We start from the raw sequence: 24,877 nt of genomic DNA, 5'->3' as shown, positions 1-24,877 counted from the left end.
TAACACGTGCGCACACGCACATACAAACGCAGGCGCACATATGCGCACATACAAACACGCATACACTTGCACACACCCGTACACACACGCCTGGAGTGTTGACGCCTGGAGGGTTCATGGCGGGCGTGAGCAGCTGAAAGCGCGCGAAGTTTGCTTGCGCTCGCTTCTCGTGACGTCAGGGTCACCTGACTGGGAGCTATCGCGCGTCGCAGCCATTCAGCGTTGCGGATGCGCCGGCTCCGCGAAAGAGAGGGTGAAAAAAGAGGAGGTTGACGGCGCGGCGAGGATGAGCAAAGACTATGAGCCGGCGTGGATAAAGGAGCGTCGCTACTTTCCAACTCCAAGGGGCTTTAGCTTGGGGTGGCTGGTGTGGCGCTGAGCCTATACTCGCGGACTACTTTTCTTGGGAATGAAGGAAAGGCTACGGGGCGGAGCTACTGCACATGTACTGTTCCGCGAAGTAGTCCGGTACGGCGCGCGTTTCGAATTTAGTTTTGGTTTGTGAACCTTCCTTACCTCCTGTGACGGCCATTTGATTATTCGAGCGGTCGTCACAGGCTTAGACAGCCATTTTTTGGTGAAATGCGTCACAAGCTCCCTCGACGAGCCGTCGGAAAAGCTGGAGGGTGACGAGCGCCCACCTGAAGACGAAGACGCCATTTTGATTGTGAGGTGCACGTAAAAGGTGCGGCGTTTTCACAGGTGCAAAAACGCGAAATGGCACTGCATAAAGCAAAACAAATATAAATATCTCTTTGGTGCGCTCTGACCCTCTCTTCAAACAGCGCCCCGTAGAAAATAAAGTAATGTTGTTTTTGTTATTCTCACGCAGAAAACACGGACACAGTTGTGGGACTATAATCTTCAGCGGTAGTACACGCGTAGTTCGGCTCTCTAGACTTCCCTTCATTGCCAAGAAAAGTTGTCCGCGAGTATAGTCCTCTTTTCCCCACATGGAGACAAAATAGCGCTTCTTCCTCAAAAACCACTACAACTACCGAGCGCGTCGCGAGCGCGCAAAGATGCAAGGTGCGAGTGACAGTGGTTCTACGAGCGGTGATTGCTACTCCGAGTTCGATAGGCCTCCAAAACGGATGCGCCAAACCATATGCGTGTGACCCCTTCTGCTTCCTCAAGCGACAGCAAGGACGACGAGCCAGACGAGCCGCCATAGCCCAGCCGGGACCAGCAATTTATACAGTGACTCATAGTCACTATCCTCGAAGTGTTCGGAGCACAAAAAGTCACGCTTTGAAGGCACCCATGTTGGCTGCGATGGGCGCACAGCGCGAATCTATATCCTTCGAAAGTTCGGCTCTGTCGGAAAGGCATGACAGGGCTCGTCTCTCTCGACGCTGCTTTTCGCACACCCTAGCGCAGAACAGCGTTGAGGCATTCTGCGTTGCGCCAGGTGCTTCACCGCTCACATTACGTAGCAGCGCACAACACAAACGGCAGATTCGTAGACGTGAGCGCAAGCTTAGGGATGGTAAAATCGATGAACGATTAATCGATTAAAGGTCCACAATTAATCGATTAATCATAATCGATTTGTGCCTTCGATTAATTAAATTAATCGATTAAAACTATTCGATTAATCGATTACGGCATCCCCCACTCCCGCCCCCAACCTCGCCCCTTGGCTGGAGCGCGTGACTGCGAGGCGCAGTCCTGAACGCTATCCTTAGACGCAGGAAGTTGCAAAGCCGAATACAACTACTTTTTCTGGTTCTATTTGGGATGCCGTCGATCGCGCACTTCTACGAAATTACGTTGCACTGGAGTAACATCCGATGAACTAAATGCCTTCTCAGTTCAAGACATACTATAGTAACCCTGTAGTCGATCGCCGCACCAATCCGAACCCACTTGAGACTTGGCCCAGCATGCGAACTGGCCTAGATCATGTGTTTGACGTTGCAATGGAGTATTTGCCAATTCCTGCAACGTCAGTAGCACCCGAGCGCCTTTCTTCGCGTGCTGGATGTGTGGCGACCCAAAGGAGGTGTCGGTTGTCGCCCGAGCATCTCGGGCAACTGACATTTCTTCGCTCTGTAGAAAAAAGCATGTGGTTCGGAGCAGCAGCCCCATGAAACAAAACAAAAGGGGACTGTTGAGAAAGTAAGCAGCACATGGATTCGCCAACTTTCAACAGAGAAGTTTATTCTTTTCTGTAAATTTCATATGTGCCAGGGCAACATCTTGTAGCTTACTTTGTTCGTGTTTGGTTTTTGCCGCGGTGTTTCATCGTGTTGCCGCATTAACGCATGTCTGCTTACATTTGATAAACGAGTAGTTTTCGTCATCTGTAGTGTCAATCGCAACTTTCTTTGTATATTATTCAACCCTCAGATTTTACTCGTTTCTTGTGTAAGTGCGGCATTGTAATATGCGCTGCTTATTTCCTCACTGGTTCTTAGTGCCGTTCTGTTTTACTCTTTAGCAAATAAAATATTGTTTAAAAATGAAAGAGACAGAGAAAATATATTATAAGGCAAAAAGGGAGGCCTGAGCTAGTACGCCCCTGCCTGCTACTCTGCACCGGGGAAAACGCAACGGGGCAAAAAGAGTGATGAAGTACGATGATGGGGAGATGATTGGGTAATCCGTATATACATAAAATACACGTTTGCTAGCGTAAAGAGGAGAAGGACGCTAGTGACTATCTTTTATTATGCTGTATACCAACTAGGCCAACTGTCCGTCTTGTAGGGTATATACCATTTTCATAATTGTTGAGCTAACTTTCCTATGATGCTGTTAGCCCAATTAATGGCAGCTAGTCACTTCTTCAAACAGAGTGTTCAAGCGCGGTTTGCTTGCGCTGGAATGCGGAAAGTGTAGACTCCGCTCTCTTGACACGAACACGCATAATAGACAAACGCCAGCATGCGCAACTACGACCTCGTCTTCTCTTGAAGCACGAAAGTTGCTGCCATTAGTTGAGAGAAAATGTAGCGCAGGAATGCGCACTCGCGAATTGTGAAACGGGTCTTATAGACCCTTTATGTAATCCGCAACTTTACGCGTCGGTTTACCGAACGTCTAGCATCCATTGCATTACTATTGAAGAAGTGACCTTGCAGCATTTAGCAATACTGTATGGTCGCATATTTAGGGAGAAATACAGCTTTCAGCTAGAGGCCCCCGTCTTCTGCTGTGAGAAGAAAGAAGGACAGTCGCGAAATTTATGTTGTAATGTCTGATACACTAAATAGCGCTCACAGTTCAGGCTGTTCGCACGATTGAAAAGGTGCGAGTGGCGCCGTGTTACGGCTTCGATGAGATGAAACCTGCGGAGTATACTGGCCCAGCTGCTGTTTTTTCTAGCCGGGAGGCAGAAACTCATGTCACTCTATTTCCCGCAATATTAATTAGAACTAACAGAAAATAATGCCAAGGAAAGTATAAGGGATGTTATTTGCAATAATTGGGATATCAATGTGACGAAAGTAAAGTGGACGAAAAGATGACTTGCCGCCGGCAGGGACCGAACTTGCGACCTTCGAATAACGCACCCGATGCTCTACCACTGAGCTACGGCGGCGGTCATCCCCCCGTCCACTTCATAGGGTACACATGTGCATTTAAACCTAGGAGTGTTAGTGAGCGCCGATCACAGCCATGGCGGCTAGTGTGGAACACTCTTTTTCTGCTTTTTGACGTCACGTAGCAAGTGACCTTTTTTCACGAGCTGGCAGCTGACCAAAAGTCCCTCGCATACTACCTGAAGGCACCAAGTCTGCCAGAACGAGACCCTCGCTATGAATGAAGGAAAGAAGTGAAAATTTGAAGGGCTCGTTTTTCTTTGTCATACACCCTTAACATCCCCTATACTTCACTTGGCATTATTGTCTGTTAATTCTAATTATTATTGTGTTTAACAAAGGAAAACGAGCCCCTAAAAGTAATCTTCTTTCCTTCATTCATAGCGAGGGTCTCGTTCCGGCAGACTTGGTGCCTTCAGGTAGTATGCGAGGGATTATTGGTCAGCTGCCAGCTCGTAAAAAGATAACTTGCTACGTGACTCCAAAAGGCAGAAAAAGAGTGTTCCACACTCGCCGCCATGGCTGCAATCGGCGCTGACTAACACTCCTAGATTTAAATGCACACGCATACCCTATGAGGTGGACGGGGGGATGACCGCTGCCGTAGCTCAGTGGTAGATCATCGGACGCGTTATTCGAAGGTCGCAGGTTTGGTCCCTTCCGGCGACAAGTTATCTTTCCGTCCACTTTACTTTCTTCAGATTTATATCCCAATTATTACAAATAACACCCCCTATACTTTTCCTTGGCAATATTGTCTGTTAGTTCTAATTAATAATTTGTCTAACAAAGAAAAACGAGCCCCTAAATGTCATCTTCTTTCCTTCTATTTCCCGCAGTTGCCTGTACGGATGGTCTATTTGAGGGCAGTATATTTCTCTGTAATCTCTGCATAGGTTAACCCTAGAAAAAGACCGCGTCAGTCCGTAATTATAGTATTATGTAGGGCTTCCACACTATCTAACCGACAAACCGAGAAAAGATGCCTTGCTTACTAGAGCGAGCGTCTTATTAAATTTTGCCTCGTCTCTGTTTTACCTTTCTCGGGATTTACTCACCTTCCGCCACACTGCATGTTTCAACTGCGACTTTCCAACCGGTGTGGTCCCTGAACGCGCCTCCGCTTTCGATGAGCTCGAGTAGGGAGGCTTCGAGAAAATACGACCTGCTGCCGAATAGTCCAGGGATGATGGCCACAGATGCTGCTTGAATCTGCGACATCAACCAACGACTACGGGCCCCTTGCGTCCAGTGTGCGAAAGTATGAATTTTCGCACACTGGACACAAGGGGCTCGTCGTCGACACTTTCGAAAGTGGGAATTTTGGATCGTCAGCGCGTCTAATAAAAAGATTTGGGCCAATATCAAACACGAACGATGCCTCTCAAACAAAGAGATATCGGTTTTAAAGCACCCATTTAAAATGTCGATTAATCGATTAATCGATTAAAAGTTTCCACCGAAAGCAATTAATCGATTAAAGGCTAAATCGATTAACGATTAACGATTAATCGATTAAACATTTTAATCGACCATCCCTACGCAAGCTCCGCTTGAGAAAACAAATATACGGCCGAGAGCGCGGCAATGGAGTCGTTGGCTGCCTGTTGAGAACACGCACGGAGAACACCTTCCCGACCGTGAAAACACGTTTTGAGAGAGACGCGCGGCAGCGGGTGGTGGCTTGCGATGTCGATTGGTAAGCGATTTTGCAGCGAGCGCGGTTGGCGAGTCAGTATCCGCCAGTATCCGCCGAGTTTCGCGTCACTTCCTCTCTAGTTCGCGGCGCGGCCGCTAGACGCGCCAATTTGCGAAAAAATGCAGTAAATTCATTATTTTCTGCTAGTCTCTGGCTGAAATGAAGGTTGTTTCAACAAACTTCAGCACCCAGTCTTTCAATTGGGCCATTTATCTCGGCGGCGAAAATTTTGTTCAGTATCTTAAAGACAGGGGGGTGTGGGGGGGGGGGGGGGGGGGAGTGTCGCGTCGCGTCGCGCGAGGAGCAACTTTGAACTTTGAATCTAAGGGCGCGGTGGCGATCGCTGGCGCGCGCGCTATCTCGAAAGCCATCACAGAGGGCGGCTCGTATACCCTTCTACGTGCTTCGCTCTCGACGCGAATGTAACTTCGAAGAGCATCTCTCCTTGGAGCGGTCGTATTCTCTTACACCAGCGTTTTGTAGTTACGCGAGATCGGATGCAAAACAGGATGCCAGCCTCACTTCGTGCAACACTACAATTTGTTGCTATCGCATTCATTGCTTCGCCCTTGCGGTGAAACTGTGACTTTTTTTATCAATCTAAAAAAAGCATTTGACAGCATAAATCATAATATTCTGTTCACTAATCTCGAGTCCATTGGCATTTGCGGTCCTGCTCATTCACTACTGAGAATCTACTTAGTCCGCCGCGGTGGATCAGTGGTTCCCAGTGCTCGGCTGCTGACCCGAAGGTAGCGGGTTCGATCCCGGCCCCGGCGGTCGCATTTCGGTGGAGGCGAAATGGTAGAGGCCCGTGTCCTGTGCGATGTCAGTGCAGGTTAAAGAACACTAGATGGTCGAAATATCCGGAGCCCTCCACTACGGCGTGCGTCATAATCGTATCGTGGTTTTGGCACGTAAAACGCCAGATATTATTATTATTATTAAAAAGATACTTATATAGCAGAGTTCAAATTATTTCTATTTCCAACGTTTATTCCCGACAGCGAACCACTAAAATCGGTGGGCCCAATTGGGCTCTATCCTGGGGCCACTTGAGTTTCTGATTTATATTAATGACTTACCTAATTGTCTTTCTTCTGCCCCGTGCATTTTTTACGCTGATGATACCATCATATTTACCTTTCATAAAGATATCGCATCTCTTGTAAATAATCTGAACGCCGATTTAGCGAATATTTTAAGGTGGTGTAATATCAACATGCTATTAATGCTTCGAAAACCTGATTCGTTCCATTCACTTCACATCAGCGAAACTTAATATCGATACCACCTATCGCTTTTGGTACCCACTCTCTCTCTCCAAGTTCATGTTCTTCTTTTCTTGGCATTCTACTTGATAGCAATTTAAAATATCAGCATCATATTTCTCACATAAAAAAAATAGCTTACAGTATACGCGTTTTAATTAAAACGCGCCCTCACTTCTCACGTGCCACATTACTGTCTCTTCATCACTCGTTTGTCCATTCTTATTTATGGCATAACATGTTGGGGAAATACAATAACTCATACTGCGTCTCTCCAGATTGTTCAAAACCAACCTAAAAGAATAATTGCATGCGGTTCACGCTTTTCTAATGCCAAACCACTACCACACGGGAATAACATCCTTACCGTTACTGAACTCACTAAATGCAACAGAGGTATTTTTTTCTACAGATTATCAATGATGAACTCCCGCCGGCCATATTCTTGCCTTCTAACCTGATGATTTATACTACTACCCGATTCGCGTTGAACAACAATTGCCAAGAGTTCGTACTATTACCACTCCTACCAAGAATTCGTACTCCAAGAATTGTACCGAGATTTCGTACTAATTACGGTAAGCAAACTGTGACATTCACTTCTATATCATTATGGAACACTCTTCCACTTATCATCAAAACTGCAAGATTATTACAGCAATTTAAGAAAGAGCTACTTACTTCGCGCAGACTAACCAGAAGACCTACTGTTTTTTCCATTTAATGTTTGCTTTGTTGTTCGGTGTATTTTTTTTGGTTTTTTTTATCAAGCTTGCGAATCACCTGTTGTTTCTCTTTTTTTCCTTAGAATTCTTTTTTTGCAATCATGTGACATGCTAAAATCGTTCCATTGTATGTAATCACTTGCGCATTTTGTTCTGCTAGTGTTCTGTTTTTCGCTTGAATACTGCCTTGTGCTACTGTTGCTTCGAATTGACCTCCATAACTGTCTTTGTACAGGAGGTTCTGATACAGTCCCTGACTATGGGACATCCTTCTGTATACTAAATGCCTGTAATATTACCCAACTTTTAATAAAATTCTGACTCTGATAGGATTATAGTACTGTGCACGGGGGGGGGGGGTTCAAACCTAATCGTCGAAAGGGGGCACCTAGTCTGCCCATATACGTAGAGTTACTGTATATGACCCAAGGGGAACTTATAGAGTAACTCTACCCATGCCGTTACTGAGCCGCGGACCTGTCCCTTCATTGTTCAAAGTGCAGAGTTATGGCGATGCAGGTTTTTTACGATAATGGCGGCCGAGGACCACTCACCTTACATTCCAACAGCTGTTTACTTCTCACCTCTACCTCCGGAAAGTCGGGCACTAAAGGCAGACCGTTGTGAGAATACGTCGTCTCTTCATTTTCATTTTGCGAAGCTTGTTTCCTTTCGGACTCGATAAATTGGGAGGGGGGGGGGGGTATACATAAGAGTTGCTTCCGGTCCACACGGTGATCGTAGACTTACAGCGCAAGGACACACACACACACAAAAATGCAGCATACACAATTACTGACCGACTGCTTCGCATGAAACCGATTCTCATAAGGCGTGGGATCTGCCGAATTTTTTTTTGTGTGTGTGCGCGCTGCTTAAATTCATAACGAAATAATAGTTTCGGGCCTATTTCACCATGTGCCAAGGGTGGAGGCTTGGGCTTGTTGGAAATTCATGACAGTAGGCGTACAGCGCGAGGACACAAAGACAACTGAGAAGATGACACACTGCGCTGCGCAGTGCGCTGCGCATTTTTCGGCTTTGAGCCAAACGTTACGAGGTGGATCGACGTTTTTTTGTAAGTGTAGTCGTTGGGGGCCCAACGGTGGCTTACCAGGAACGTCGACTACACTGGTGTTTAAAGGGTAACTTATAGTCTGACGTAACGTCAGCACTCACGTTAGAGCACGGACGTCACTATTATTGAAACGAAGTGCACTTTGCGGTGCGATCCCCTAGCAAAAATTCCCAATAAAAAACCAATAGCCTATTGGGTTATTGACACCTATTGGTCTATTGGTTCTATAGGTCTATTGGAACTGTATTTGGCTATTGGTCTATTGGTTCTATATCAGCCTACTGGACCTATATTGGTGTATTGGTTCTCTATTAGCCAATTGGAATTATATTGGCCTATTGGTTCTGTATTTGCCTGCTGGCATTGTATTAGTTTTGTATTTGCCCACTTCTCAGCCCCATTAGAATTAGTCTTGCGCAAGTGTTTTATGGGTGTCTTGTCGTCATGCAGAAGGCCCACACTGTGGCAGCGCCCCTGCAATGATAATCACAGTGGATGAATGAGGCATATGTTCAAATATATTCTCATAATCAAAACTACAAGTGCTTCTTCTGGCCCTTGATGATGTTGACGATCTTGCGGGCGACTATTTTGCCAAGGCAACTATGTCTTGTGTCAATTTCTTCTGGACTGCCTCATCAGCACTCGAGGAAGTGCCTGAAAGATTCTGTAAATAAACAGAGCCATGAAATCAGAAAACAGTAACACATGTTTAATTAAAGTTTACCTTCGAAGCAATGTATAGAAAGTAGGCGGCACAGTGAGAAATTATCTAGACCTTAATTCACTGCACATGTTCACAATGTTGCAGGAGCTGAACTATAGCAAAAAACTGAGTGAAATATTACACACCCAACTGTGGCTTATTGCGTGGAAGAAAACAGTATATCGGCAAAATTTTGCGGCAAAAAAGGAAGGAAAAGAAAGGGGCAAAATTTTTTTAAAAATTAAGCAGCACCTTATCCCGTTTACACGCTTGCGTCCTGTGTTTTTTGAGCTGTACCCAAGAATGAACTGCAAACTCGTCCTTAAATTACAGCAAACTCAATAATCACTTACTATCTGTGACGTGCTCTTTTTCACGATGGTGGTGCGACTATCATACCTAGAGCATGCCACTAAATCTCAACTTAAAGATGGCATGAAATAAATTAAGCTAAGGTAGATTCACGATGAGGCAACGGTAATATGTAAGACAGTAGTAAAGGCAGCCTAGATTCCATATCGTTGCAAGCACAACACAGCAGTCAGGCTGCAATGAGTTGGATATAACACACATGCTGCATGTTACGTGCTTATGCAATTAAGCCAACAACATTAATAAACCCACTCCTGCGATAGCCCTAATTGGGCTGCAGTATGTAAAAATAAAAAAATATGAAATAAAAAATCGCACCAGTGCAGTACATATGCTATGCACATTTTGTATAATGAATTATCATGTGGCCTTCTGTGGCTCTTGTGACATTATGTCGAACAAGTATGATAAGCCGATTGGCGCGCACTACAACACACAAACCGCATCGACTAGAGCGTTTTACTATAAGGCGATAAACGCGTTTTCGGCTTAACACGCACGTTGTAAATACTTACAAAGGGCTTGCGAGACTCCAACTACACTCACGAGCAGGGCGCCTGTCCTTTACCTCTAATCTATGCTACGTTTTTTTGTGCATACTGACAAACACAAAAACAAACTGCAGTAATATATGCGCCCAATCATTCAACTTCTGAGAGCGTGTGGACTTGCAATCGAGGCGTCGCTGGTCTCGCTGTCATCAAATACCGGAGACAAAGGACGAGGGACTTGTTTTCCCGACCTTTCAGCTTCGTCCCAAGTTTGATAAAAAAAAAAAGGTGATATCAAATAAATACTAAATAGGAGTAACTACCATGCCCACTCAACTCACCAAACAATCGGAGCACATGGGCCTTGTTGCTCGTCTTGCCATTATTCTTGGTGCCACTTTGTAGAGTCGAAATCGGTCGAAATCCAAGACATTTATGGCTCAGAACGTCTCCATCTGGTGCACGCTGAACACAGTCTTCACGTTATTGTCGCGGAAGCACACTAAAGCAAACATCGTGTAAGCAGGCTTACGTGAAGCATCGAGATCACACAAAGCGCGCGCTAGGGCGACAGACACAACGTTTTGGCTTAGCTTGGCCGCAGGCTGGGCTGGCTGGGCTTGTCTTCGTATCGGCCGAGCACGGATGGCGCGCCAAACGCACGGTCGGTCGCGTTTGCAGATCCACAATTCTTTCTCCTGTATCTTTACAGCACTACTTATATTGCTTAGCATAAATAGTTATAAACTTTACATATTATCCAAAGCTTATCTTAAAGCTTAGCACATGGCTTAGCCTGCTTAACCAAGGAACGTGTAAAAAAAAAATGTTCACACATGCAGCGTCGCCACGCTGCGCACCGTCTCACTTTTTTTTTTTTTGTCACCTGGGTGGTTCTATCCGCTTGTGATCTCATGGCGGTTTCTTTATTATTATTCTGTGGTGTCTGTGTTGTCGATTCCTTCGCAAGTTCTTCTTTAGCGTGTTTTACTATAGTGCCCGTTTACCGCACGGCATGTACGGAGACACCGTACCGCCGTGGTCGACACACAGCCTTTTTATATAACTCTTTTAGTCGCGTGAGTTGCTAACTGCACACGGTGTCTCACGGTGTACGATTAAGCTCAATCGGGATCAGACTTATCAAAAGTGAATTGATCCCGTCTGCAGCTTGCTTGTAATGCTGCCAATCATGATCAAGAAATTTGATCGGGATCGGGTCCGACGCGCTCAATCAGTCATAAGATGTTATAAACAGCTACCAATAGGCGGTAGCTGTTTGAACAATAAAACTCCTGTTGGCCTTATACATCTTCTGTTAGTACATTAAGAAACCAATAGGAGTACTTATTTGACCAATACAACTCCTATTGGCCCAATAAGTCACCGATAGGCAGCACCGATTTGACCAATACAACTCCTATTGGTCCAATAAGACACCAAAAGGCAGCCCCTATTTGACCAATACAACTTCTATTGGTCCAATAAGACACCAATAGGTGGTGGCTATTGGTGTATATCGGTACCCATAGAAGTCTTATACAACCAATACAGCTCCAATAGATGTCCTATAGAACCAATAGCGATTTCCTATTGGACCAATAGGAAATCCTATTGGTATTTTTGCTAGGGTCATTTGAATATCACACGCCACTTTCGTTAGCTTAATTCCTCCGGGGTCAAGCAACGCTTGAGTACATATAGCTTGCTGAATCATAGCAATACAAATGTAATGCTTATTAGACTGCTGTAAAAGCGGAGCCAACACTGCAACCACAACAGATATTAACCCGGCATGACGCCCCTATCATAGGAGTACATATGTAATGCTTATTGCTTTGTTATAAGATTAGATAGCCAGAACCGCAACCACAGTTGACGTTGCGTTGGCATTACGCCTGTATACGGTATTTTCCAAAGCTGCTTCAAGACGTGGCGTGGCTCTGTGGTAGAATACCTGACTGCCACGCAGAACGTTTGGGTTCTATTCCTGCTGAGATCCGGATTTTCATTCTTTGCATTCGTCTGGTCAACGCTGCCGACATCGGTTTTTCTTAACGCTCTCGCATTTAAATGACTAATGTCTGTTCTCGCCGTTCCTGGGTTGACTCCTCAAGCTGTAGTGAAGCGTTGCTCAAATACGCCGACTACCTCTACTTCTAATAGGCACATCATCGAGCCGCAGCGTGCACTTTGTTGAGATAAAACTGACATCGCTTTAACGTGAGTACCGACGTTACGTCGGCTACCCTTTACCATGAATTACCCTTTACATGCGAGTGTGTTCGACGTGCCTGGCAAGCCCAGAATATAGGCACAACTATATACTGCATTTACACAAAGACGTCGATGCACCTCGTAACGCCTGACTCAAAGCTAAATATCCGGCATAAGCTGCTACTCGCCGACTGCTTCGCATGAAATTGATTCGTTCCCGCAATGCGTGGGATCTGTCGGATTTTTTTAAAGAGCTTGCTTGGGTCAGCGTCCATCGACTTTTGACCTTTGGCCGTCCTGTGTGGCGGGTATTTCGCAAGGGCATGTTTATTCCCACTACTTTTACCTTTCAGGCTTTTAAAATTTGGATCTTGGTCCATTGACAGGTCTAACACTGAGTGGAAAATGCCCCTCACAAGAATTTATATGCGCGGAATATGTTGTTTGGATGAACAGCTGAAGTGCCCGCTTATGCTATGACAGGCTAAAAATAGTCTTAAATCGCGCAGAGAGAGAGAACAACTTTATTGGTTCGATCCGGCAAAACAGGGGAGGGGATAGGGATGGAGACTCTTGCGTGCCCGCTTGCCCTACGGAGGCGGGGGCCGTACTACAAGCCCGAAGGCGAGCACTGGCCGCCTCGCGCTCCAAGGGGAACGTGGCACGTGCTGGATCTTGTCTCTGTCGGTAGTCTTGCCTTCGTTGTGAATCGCGCAGCAACATCTCTTGGCTTTTAGACTACAAAAAAAAAAATGCTTCTGAGAGTAAAAAGCATCTCCGACACGGTTAGTCAGTGAATGTTTTCGCACAGTCTTTCTCGCCAAGCAAAAAAGTGTAATTTCTTGGATGTCTACAAATGGGTGCACTTTCGACCTGCTTACAGTAGTGCCGAGAAAAGAAGGTGGTACGCATTTTCGAATGGTCAGTAAAGAGTTTTGCTACGAGTTCTGTCAACGAAGAGCGACTCGGATACTCCTCCAGAAAACAACTTTTGGTGAAACAATTCGTAACGCCAACTTCGCACAAGGTGTAGTGGTACCAAATGGTATTTGCCACCAGCTGATAATTATTTCTGGCCATCTTAAATTGAATTGACTTGTATAATTAAAGCTTCCTGTGCCAGCATTATCCCACCTTCCCATGGTCGGTGCATGTTTTACAAAAGTAAACCATGAATGACAACAAAATAACACCCGAGAAGCCAAATAGCAGCATCGCAAAACACAATAAAAACAAATGGACACTGCATTGACAAAAAAAAAAAAAAAAACCTGTGGGGGAAGAAAGCGGTTTGGCCTTCCTGTGATGCGCTACCCTTGTGCGCTATGCTATGCTTCCTGCGTAAAACAAGTGTCCTCTAGGGGATAAAAGTAAGTGTAGAGACGCCCACTAGAGCGCTTCGTAATGAGATCGCTGTGCCGGCACGTAAGAGACGAAAGCTGTGGTAAAATTGCTAATTTGAAGATCGGGCTCGCCAGAAAAGGAATATATATATATATATATATATATATATATATATATATATATATATATATATATATATATATATATAGGGAGAGAGAGAGAGAGAGACGTGTAAAATAGCATGTCGGGCAAGGGGTACATAGCTGCTCACAATACCATGGCGTTTCCGAATTAACCACAGTTTTTTCCTCCGGCAATCCAGGGACTAACTTGACACGCTTGCCGTGCAGCGCAGTGTCGTTTCCTCGCGTGTTCGCACACATAGGTAGAAACCTATGCCACACAGACACAAATGGTGTTGGCGAAACTCTCTTTATTAAGTTTTGTCACCCCTCCAGCCTGCGCAAATCACTAAGCGACCTGTGCAAATCCAATGAGATCATTGCCCCGGTCAAATATAGTGCAAACCAGGACCGTAACTAAGGTGGGGGGGGGGGGGGGGGTGAGAGGGTTCTGGCACCCCCCGAAATTTTTTCATGCTTGAACTTATCGGGTGACACTAAAATACTTGCACGCCTTCAAAGCGACTACCAATTGTCAAAGTTAGCCGTTCTACACAAAAACACCCCTCCCGAAAAAAATTCCTGGGTACGGCCCTGGTGCAAACATGACGCATGAAGCTTGTCCCAAGACATAATCGGTTGGCTTGCCGTGCTCCTTAAAACCGCTGTAACAGAGTACTTTTTTTTTTGGGGGGGGGGGGGGTCTATACCATGAAACAGCAAATAAGAAGGGCAATAATTTTTGTAGTTGTGAGAAAGTGCGCTCACAATTTCCGTTCACCTTAGGAAAATGAAATCCGCATTCTGCCACTCTAGCTTGTGCAGTCTGCACATACAATGCACTCACCCATTGTTGTTCACTCTGACATCATTTCCTTACTTACCTGCAAACATTTATTACAGATCATGGGCAACTAACCAAGGCGTTTATCAACTGGATCAATACTGATTTGAGGTAGACAGCGGCCGTCTCACTAAACCACATTAGCATTGGTGATTTGACCGAGAACATTCCAATGCACTGTTCAAAATGAATCATAACAGCTGTGCATATGCAGCTGCCGCGTCAGCCATGGCCTAACATAGGCTATAGTGGTCGCATACATTGGATGCCACTGACGGCGGCACATTGCATCAGATCACGCGTTCGCTACGGACTGCTGCAACCATCATACACTGCTTGCCACTGAGCTCGGGGGTCCTATAAGCCTTCCGACCCCTTCCGTGCCTCCTTTTATACCCACTTTTTCATTGCCAAGCTTCTGTCTCACATACGTGAGATTTCTTTCGGTGTCCTGAAACTTTTTACTCGTTGCTTTTTTTTTTCCTTTGGTTGAAAGCCCACTATAGCGTCGCCGGCACGGGTACGCTCACGTATTTGCGAATTCCTATCCTCGCTAAATTATTTCTAGACTCTTGATAAAAGAGGAAAAAGTGCACCAATGGCACGGGTCATGACGGTATATATTTAAGAAATGATAATAACAGCAAACAGACTCATTTGTAAGGTACGATCGAACATCAATAGCACCAGCCTATAGAATATAGTATATGTTCTGTATATGCACGTTGTTTCAGAAAATGGTTCATCCACCATCTGAAAGTTTCCCGGCTGAATAGTACAGGTTTTACTCAAGACTTGGGGTCGTCGTTTGCGGAAGGTTTGTTTAGGGGCGAGAGGGACCATAGGTGCAAAGAGGAGCACCGGGTCAAAAAAAGAAGACATCTGTTGTACCTCGATGTCTCTCACCGACCCAAGAAGATTTAGGAAATTCTGGAGTAATTGGGTGGTGTTTTCGGCCCTTGTAAAGCTTTCTGGCGTGTGCCACCTCTTGGATGAACAAAATGAAAGGCCGCAGCGCGTATCAGAGGAGGAGGTTTGTTCCTGTGTTAGATACGCGGTGTGCGCAATCTTCTTGACGTGCGGTAGACGGTACGTGGGCCAAACGTCACGTTGTCTGTTGTGAGCGCAATCACAGCATTCGTACAAGAGTCTCAGGCCATCTGGGCATCCATGGGCAGAAATAAAGGTGCGTACGCCTGTCTTTGAAGACAATGTGGTCCCTTGCACGTAATCAGGGTCAGAGGGTGAGGGAGATCATTGAAGCGGGGGAGATCGTGCGGTCGGGTCACGCATGCATTGTCATTTAACCTTTAGCTGTCATGCCTTCGTAGTATTTGTCAGACAATCATATTTCATTTCTGCAATGATCACGGGACGGAAACGAACAGTGTGCATCGGAGTGACGTCGACTATCTTGCTTATGTTAATCCAGCGTGCGATTCGACGTTTCGGTTGTTTTGTAATTTCAACGCGATAGCGTTAAAGAGCTCGTTTCGCAGAAATTCCGGTGTCGCTGTCGGCGTCATTGGTTGTGAGCGAAAAATGAGCGTTGTTCGTGAGTTGAAATTCGGGATAGATGCAAATAAAGAAATAATAAAAACACTTAATTGGTTCGAGTGGGAATCTAACCCTGGACTTCTGTGTGGCAACACGGTGTTCTGCCAGAGAGCCACGCCCGTTCTAGAAAGTGTTTCGGAAAAAGAAATAAAAAAAACACTATATAAATGTTATCTAGCGCGAGGAGTGTCCTTAACGCATGTAATATTGCGCGGCAGAAGCGTAAAATCGCACCATGCTTCAAAACATGTGAATTGTGCATCGGGTGGTTGGTTTAAAGGCTCACCAATTACAAAGCACACAGGCATACTTAATGAACATTATCAGCAACAGCATCAACAACGTGTGCAGCCGCGCAGGTGCGCGCGTGTTGCCTTACGGACGCGTAGTGGGTACTTCGCCAATTCGCAAAAGGAAAGATTACGTCGTAGTCGGCACTCCGCAGCTGTACCTGCAGTAGGCATTCTAGGATACTCTGAAACAGCCAATTTAGACGTGCACAGTCATTCCTTTCCTTGTGGCACGGTGTCCACCGAGAAGCGAAGCGAGGCTAGCGATTGAAAAGGCGATGCGAACGGGACCCGATTACGCTATCGTGTTCTACTCCTAAAGACGAAGCTCAACCGTCCTCCAAGTTTTGTTCTTTGTTTTCTTCAGTTTGTCTTAAAATAGAGTTATTCGACGACAACAGCAATTTCAACGCTCGTTGACACCCTTAGGAAATTGACTGATTCCGGTTTAACAGCAGCAGAAGTGTTTATTGACTTCGCGAAGGCGCTTGGCTCTAAAGCATAATGTGCTTAAATGCAAACTTGATCGATACGGAATTACTGGAGCACGTCTAGCGCATATCAGCAGCTATTTAAACGATATATAACAAAAAATCGTTCAATTAGGCAGGTTGATGTGCTAAGTTAATGGACGTCAGCGTGCCACAAGTTTCTTATAGGACCATTCCTTTTTTTTCTTTTGTTTGTTAATGATTCGCCCTCTCACCTAGTCAGTGACACTGCGACACTTTTTACGCAACTTCAACCTCCTTTCTTTTCCTTGATTTTCTGTTTGTACACATGCGCGCAGCTATCTGATAAATTTCTGTTGGAAGAAAGCGCTGCGCCGTAATGCTGTCTGGCCTCCTGTGTTGAGGGTGCGCTTTACCATTATAACTGAATAGTTTCGACCAGCCCAAATCGTCACTCTCTTTATTCGATATTTGATTCGATTCACTTCTGGCGTTGTTCGATTTGTGTTGGATATGGCCTCAAATATTAGCTTGAATATTAGGATTGGTGAGCCCCTAATTCCGCGCCTTACAATAATGCTAAGCAAGAATGCATCTATTTTTTTTTAATATTGTCTGGGGTTTAACGTCCCAAAACCACGATATGATTATGAGAGACGCTGGACATGTTAATATGTCTAGAGAAATCAATTAGGCACTTTGGTAATTAAGGAAATTGAATTAATTATCTTTTGCGGAGACAGGTGGTCGGATCAAATGGGAGAATGGAGCTTTGAGATTTCAAAAAAAAAAAAATAAGAGAGACGCTGGTAATATTAGAAAAGGGACGAAATCTGACCCATTTCGCCGGCGAAACCGAAACAGGAACAGAAACGCGTAAGAGCGCTACTGCCACAGCAGAATAAGCGAGCGTCGTTATAGCAGCCAGCGATCTACATCGCTTCGTGAGTGTGAGAGCTGCGCTTTCGATTCTAGCACACGTGGCGCACGCAAGTTGACGAACGCATAAGAAATAACAACACTACAATCGTTGTCGTGAACAGCGACGTCATTCTGGTCGTCTGCTAGTTGCGCTTATCTGCGCTTCGGTTTCGATTTTGCAGGTGAATTTGGTCTAGCTTCATTACTCCGCAATAATTACCAAAAGCCTGGAGAGAGGGAGAGAAGGTTATGAAATGCGGGGCGGTTAATTAAACCAGAGGCCGACTTTTTCGAAATCTCAAAGCGGCAATGGGCTCTTCGAGGGAAGGACTTCAGCTCTTCCATTTGACCTGACCGCCTGTATCCACTAATGAAAAAGTTAATTAAATTATTTTATTTAATTACTGCCGCACTTAATGTCTCTAGTCATTTTAGGTGTAGTTAAGCCATCTCTAGTAATCTTAAGATGTACCGAAAGTAGTAACGAAGGCAGCAAGCAAATATTTCATTTCCATTATTTTTGAGGATTTTCGTACGCATTTCTTGAAACACCCTGTATATTCACGATGTTGTGATGGTTAGCTATGCTTATAGAGACTTGCGTTCTCGTGTTTTATGTTTTTTTATTTCTTTCTTTCTTTTTTCTGTTTTGTCATATAGAGCATCAGTCGGTCGAACAACTTGTAACGTAGCGCTCGATAAAGAAACGTGAAAACGAAGGACGCAGAATGCACGCGTTGCCTTAAGACTGCAGTTATATTGCACCATTTATTCGCTTTTCTCGTCTTTTTCGGTTTCTTGCCCTTTTCCGCGACGAGGCCCGTCTTTCCTTTTTGATTGCTATCAAAAATCATCTACACAACTGCAGCGGACGTTTCACAAGTCCCCCGAATCCCAGCATGCCTTTTCTACGCCAGAACTCTCAAAAGGCTACGTCACGCACCGTCGCTGACACCTAGCTTGGTTTTGACAATATTTTATCAACTATTCCGTCCATATCTATGGCAGTCCTTTTATTTGGTAACTCACGAGACTATTATCGCTATCCATGCGTTGGTCTGTGCAATCACGCCATAAAAAGAAGTCCGCACTTCAGTGACGCCCATTTACGTTTATTGTCCAATCACCGAATGTTTTAGTAGATTTTAAAAAGGAGAGACAATTCCATGTTCGCGACATAACGCGCCATCGCCGCAGTTTTTTTAGCGCGTACGCTTAGCCGGAGTTGTCCTATTTTCAAGCAGCACAGGACTTTCCAGCAAATCTACGACTGCTTGCGAGTGACAACAGCACCGACTCGAGGGATCTGCCAGTTCTGTGGAGAAGTATTCGATAGGAGCACGAGGAAGTGAAAAGCACGATGGGCGGCCTCTGTTGCTGCTGCATGCCTTCGCTGTCGGAAGTGGACGAGCGGTCGGTGCTTGCATCTCGGGCGGAAGCCATAGCCGCTGAGCCGGTGTACCGACCCATCGCGTCCAACATACCCGCCTTTAATCAACCACCGCTGGTTCCAAAAGCGCCGCCACCGCAACCCCTGGTTACACCACAGCGACCCGAAACAACCAGGGCCCGGCTCATGACTTTCAGTGAGCAGGTGCCGGTATCCCACTCTGAAGACTTGGTAAAGCAGCGCTCTTCGTCTGACGCCGAAGTTAACAGGATAGAGGGGCCCTTGTTAACTTCGAGCCCTAAGATCGAAGGTCAGAAGGCTTCGTCTGACGTCGGCCCCAGCGGCTGCTGAGAGAAGCCCGTCACGTCTGGCTTTGTATACGAGGTAAGAAACTGAGCTGGTGTTGCCCGCCTAAAGCTTCGATGGCGAGCCCTATGTTAATTTATTATTACTCCTATATTTATACACCTTGGTTATCGCTTTCTATTTGTCGCTTCACTGCAGCGTGAAGCGACAAGTCCCCAATCCCCCAGTGTACGGTAGCCAACCGGAAGCTTTTCTGGTTAACCTCCCTGCCTTTTCTGTTTCCTTCCATTTGTAGCTTCAGTTACCGAATAGGAAGCCTATTTCATGGTATAATCGACGCGACATGCAGAATAGCTGCTTTTGTAGCAGCTTCGTGCACTTTATATGGTGTTGGTAGTGTACCAACGATTTGCCAGTTATATGGCTTGATGTCGTGAGCTTCCCATGAGCCGCTTCCCACAACCACTGAGCCGCAGTGGCTCAGTGCATGGTTGTGGTGCTCGGCTGCCGACCCGAAACGGGCGGATTCGATCACGGCCGCGACGGTCGCATTTCGATGTAGGCGAAATGCTAGAGGCCCGTGCAATATGCAGTGTCAGCGCACTTTAGTCTACCTTCATCGCAGGTGGACTGTTACATTTTGTAACCGCTACGTCGATCTCATGTCGTTCAACTCCAAGCTTTCCTTTTTTTTTTTTTTTTTTGCAGGTTTGGTTCCTGCTCTTCAGACCAACGCTTTGGCCCAGGTATCCTCGTCCTGCATGTTAAGTCTTCGCTACGGGGCACATCTGCTTTCTTTTTTTAATCATCCGCGGCTTGCTGCGTGGCTTTAAAACTATGTACATACACAAACTGGAGTGCGCATGTTTTTCATTCTGGCACCCCTATTCGTGGAATAAAGCTTTGATTTTAGCCTTCACTGCCTTCCCATTTTTGAAATCTTGCTTTGCCGGCATGCAGGCACAAGGCGTTTCTGGTTCCGCAGAGTTTTGGCATTGCACCGTTCGGGCACGCCATTCTAAAAGCGCACCTCACCACTTTGAGCGGTAAGCGTTCAGCAATTCTGTGCTTTTAAACTCAGCCAATCAACTTGTTCCTTCGTTTACCCTTGTCCGCAACAATTTACGTTTGATATTGTTTTCTTTTCAACCTGTAGTGGTGATGCGCCAATCGCACGTCGGGACGACGTGCGATTTAATTAGCTGAAAAGGTCGTTATGAAATACGTTGTTATCGACTGCAGCTTGCTTTTCCAGCCTATACTGATGGACAGTTAACACGTTTTGAAAATGTAACAACTGTTTATTGCTCTGCCGAAGGGCGCCACGCTACAGAATGAGCGTTAGCAAGCGCGCGGCCGGGCGTGGCCGTTTCGAATCCGATTGTAATGCTGTATACAACAAAGGGGCTGACTGGCCTAGTGAAAAATGAGCACAAGGACGAAGACTGCGATTTTCAGTTTATTTCTCGTTGTCGTGTTTGCACTAATTTCGCCCAATTCTCTTCGGCAATGCGATACTTCGCTTGTGCGGTCCGAGGAGTGCGCCGGTGCATTCCTCAGTGTAATGATACGTGCTGGGTGTTTTTTTTTTTTTTCGTTTTCGAGGCAATAATCTTTTTTTTGTATACATGCTGACGGTCGGGTACCTGTCGTCCTTGCGGACGAACTCTACGTCAAGGCAGAAATACCTTACCGGTGCTAAAGCTACGTTGAAAAGACTAAACTTCATAATCAACTTTTTTTTTTATTATCGACTTGTAGGACGTAACGATCTGAGTAAGCCCCGTCTGTTAGAAAAAAAAGAAACATTGAGCCATTCCACTCAGTGAAGATGTATGACCAGCGAAGCTGTTCAGCACATGATACTGAGGTGACACAGAATTTCGAAGCATAGCCGATCACGTACACACGTGCAACTAAATGGGAAATGTCTGTCCAGAAGGTACGTACCTTTTGAATTTAGCGTATGCTCCTTTAAAATCTCAATTACGAGCGGCATGCGTCTTTTTTCCACAACATGCGTCGTCTTGTCTGGCTTGCCGCATGCGCGTGGTGCGTGTCGCGCTCGATCTTAATTGGTGCTTGCCGCCTGTGCTCCCTTCTTCCTTCTTATTGGACTTGGGGTCAGTAGCAGGGTTTGCCCAACTTGTGTGATACACGCGTCGGTATTTAATCGCCCCTGTGTTCCCTTCTTCATTTATAGTGGATCAGTCGTGAGAAGTGGTGTTTGCCCAATTTCTGCAGCACGTACATTTTTGTCCGCGGACGATGGACGTGCCCTAGCCATGTGTACAGTTTCGCCGTAGAAAGTCTCGCGTAATATATGAGATAATCATTCTCGAATTTTGAGGCTTCCGGTACGCTGGGAGGGCAGAAAGGTCGACCGCTCTGTGTCGTAAAACTCACAATCACAGGTCGGCAAACTCACTCATGAGTCGACTCACTCAGACTCACTCAGACTCATATCGAGACGTGAGTCTGAGTCTGAGTGAGTCCGGGTGAGTAAAGTTTTTGTGAGTCTAAGTCCGAGTGAGTTCGATTGGGAAAAATTTGGTGAGTCTGAGACCGAGTGAGTCCGGTTGAGGAAAATTTTGGTGAGTCTGAGTCCGAGTGAGCCCTAAGGGCAAAATATACTGCATGAGTGAGTCTGAGTGAGCTCCACATTTTTTGCCGACATATGGTCCTATCTACTCAACTTTAGCATTACTATCAGCCCTATGTCAGCTCACGTTTATACTCCCGCATACTTCAACGCGCTACCGTTCATACGTCAGCTCAATATTTATTGATCAGAGGCATGAGTTTAGGAGGGAGAGGGGGAGGAGGTGCCTTGACCTCCCCCCGCAAACTTTTTCATGGGAAGTTACTGATAAAAATATCTCGTGAGTCATGACTTTCAATAAAAAGGTCCTTATTGAACTGCAAACTCAGATAACTCGTATTTGAAGGTACGAGATCAAAAGGTGCTAAGTAGCGCACCGATTATGCGAGATATTGGCGTTAAAGAGCATTGACATTATGGTAGAAAAATGGTAATTAAATGCTAACGGATTCGTGAGTCGACTCACTCAGACTCAGATCGAGCCGTGAGTCTGAGTGAGTCCGGCTGAGTAATATGTTGGTGAGTTTGAGTCCGAGTGAGTCCGGTTGAGAAAAATTATAGTGAGTCTGAGTCCGTGTGAGTCCGGTTGAGAAAAATTATAGTGAGTCTGAGTCCGAGTGAGCCCTGAGGGTAAGATATGTTTCGTGAGTGAGTCTGAGTGAGCTCCACATTTTTTGCCGACCTATGCTCACAATAAATCGCGAAATTTGAATAAGGGCGCGTCGCGGCGGTATCTTGTCGGGAAACGTGGCAAGTCATCTCGCGAGCACCTCGGGATCGCTTATCTATTTCGCCTGATTTTTTGGTGCTTATCTGTTTATTTCGCGCTGTGCCTGTGCGAGGAAACCGCCTTTTCTACTTTTTCAGTGCACTACTGCGTAAAACTGCGAATTAGCCATTGGGGGCGGTGCTTTTTTCTTGCATACAGTGCGGGAAGCGAAAGTGATTTGGGCCTGTTTGTACTGTAAGAAAGAAACAAGTAAGCAACACACATTGTACGCAAAGAATACGCTTTCCGCTTTTGCATGCCGGATGACTTGCCGTTTGTTTTAGCGGGCTATGCTGCGACGCTCCTTCATTCAAATATCGTCACGGGGCGTTTCCGTGCGATGTAACAGAGCGGCCACTTTGCGAGCTCGACGTTCTCGGTTTCGATATGGTCTTGAAATTCGATTATGCATTTTTCAAATTATATGTGAATTTTCGGATTTTTAGAAAATGGGGTCTGCCTTAAAATGTGAAGCCCTACAACTTTTTGATTTAAACAACTGCCCTCAAGCTGATAAGAAAATGTTAACACGTTTTTGTTAATTAGACTTTTCAAAGCAACACTAACAGAGGCAGGACATCCCCGCCTCGTCTTATATATATACCGTAAAATGCCGAGCAAGCGCCCCCCTCCCTTTTTCGGGTGATCTGAAATAAGCGCCAATGGCCGAGCAAGCGCCCCCCTCCTCCTCTGCGGCCACTTATTTTTTTCAAGGCGAGCATCGCTTGTGTAAAAAGAACCACAAGAATGAGTACACTGAATGCGTATTCAGCAGGTGTGGAATATCTAATGCACTAGATGGTTCGGAGGATGCTTCGCTGTACGCCAGGCTCTCCGATGTCGGCGATGTGCCACCAGAAGACTGCATGTCTCTGCAGGCCTGGTGCGCGGACTTTTGCCTCCGATTATGAGGAGTCGTTTGACGAGTTTGACAGTGACCAGGGGAAATAAAAACAGTAAATAAATGAAGCATTTCATTAGAAACATGGACTGGCATTTTTATTTTTAGTGGCTCTCCCACCACCATCTTGAATTTCGGTCCGGGACCGAGCAAGCGCCCCCCCTCCAAATCCGGTCGGATTATCCTTCACCGTAGGGGGGGGGGGGGGGGGGCGTTTGCTCGACATTTTCCGGTAGAGTTCGTCTGCATGTACAAAAGGTGGCTTACTTTCATAGCCTTTTGATTTTAAGGCGAAAGGCTTAGATGTCTCATCAAACGCGAACATTGACCGGTGTCCCGCGTCGGCGTCCCCTATCGGCGGCGTCAACGCAAGTGGTGCAAAAAAACGTCATCACGTGATTACGTCACCATATGACATCATCATGACGTCACAGATAGCCAAATTTGTGACGCCATGATGACGTCACAAATTCTGGTATCGTCTCAAAGCACCGGTATTGAATGTGCCTATAGCGGAACAGGAAGGGAAGTATATCCAGGGTACCACACTCTGGATATACTTCCCACTACTCAACCAATCCGTTTTCATTTACGATATATATATATATATATATATATATATATATATGAGGGAAAGGCAGGCAGGTCAGCCAGAATTGTGACATCCGGTTTGCTACCCTACACATAAGGGTAGGGTGAAGGGGAAAGAAAGATAGAAAGATGAGCGAAGAGTTTACATTTCGCGTAGTGGTATTTCCACTAAATCATCCCGTACCGTGGTCAAAATTATGCTAATATGAGATTTGTCTATCAATAAAATCTGTTACTATTTACAGTTTCACTAAATATGGAAAGCAAATAAGTTCGTTTTCTTTTCAGCTGTATCTCTTTAGAACTCAGTACCTGCTTCGTAAAGATGTTTTCATACATGTGTTTTTTCAAGTTTGTTCTAGAAATTTGTAATGATTGAACTGCTATCGTGATTTTTAACTCTGCCACTGTTTTCTTTCGAAGATGATCACCAGAACTCAATAATTATTCTCACCTTAATCTTTATATCTTAACATCGGAGCTTTTAAACGCGGGCGTAAGGTGTGATCCGTGGACTGGAAGAACCTCGCCGAGCGATGACGTCACTGCTCGTCGCCATAGCAACCGGGCGCAGCCAAAATCATGAAAAGGGCGCGAAACGCATGGCTATGCTCGCTTGAGCTTGGATACACGTTTAATACGGATCGATATCTAATCGATAGCCAATCAGTACTGATCGAT

The 24,877-nt window shown here is 45.6% G+C and overlaps 1 long non-coding RNA gene across 1 annotated transcript; it reads left to right on the top strand.

Moving 5' to 3' along the window:
* Nucleotides 1-18,747: 18,747 nt before the first annotated feature.
* LOC119387478 (uncharacterized) lies at nucleotides 18,748-20,252 on the top strand. Its single transcript, XR_005182509.2, has 2 exons — nucleotides 18,748-19,411; nucleotides 20,042-20,252. It is a non-coding gene; the product is annotated as an uncharacterized LOC119387478 (long non-coding RNA).
* Nucleotides 20,253-24,877: the final 4,625 nt, after the last annotated feature.

The sequence above is a fragment of the Rhipicephalus sanguineus genome, chromosome 1, assembly GCF_013339695.2.
Source record: "Rhipicephalus sanguineus isolate Rsan-2018 chromosome 1, BIME_Rsan_1.4, whole genome shotgun sequence".
Classification (NCBI taxonomy): domain Eukaryota; kingdom Metazoa; phylum Arthropoda; class Arachnida; order Ixodida; family Ixodidae; genus Rhipicephalus; species Rhipicephalus sanguineus.
Note: the sequence above shows the minus strand (reverse complement) of the source record. Positions and strands in the feature narration are given on the sequence as shown.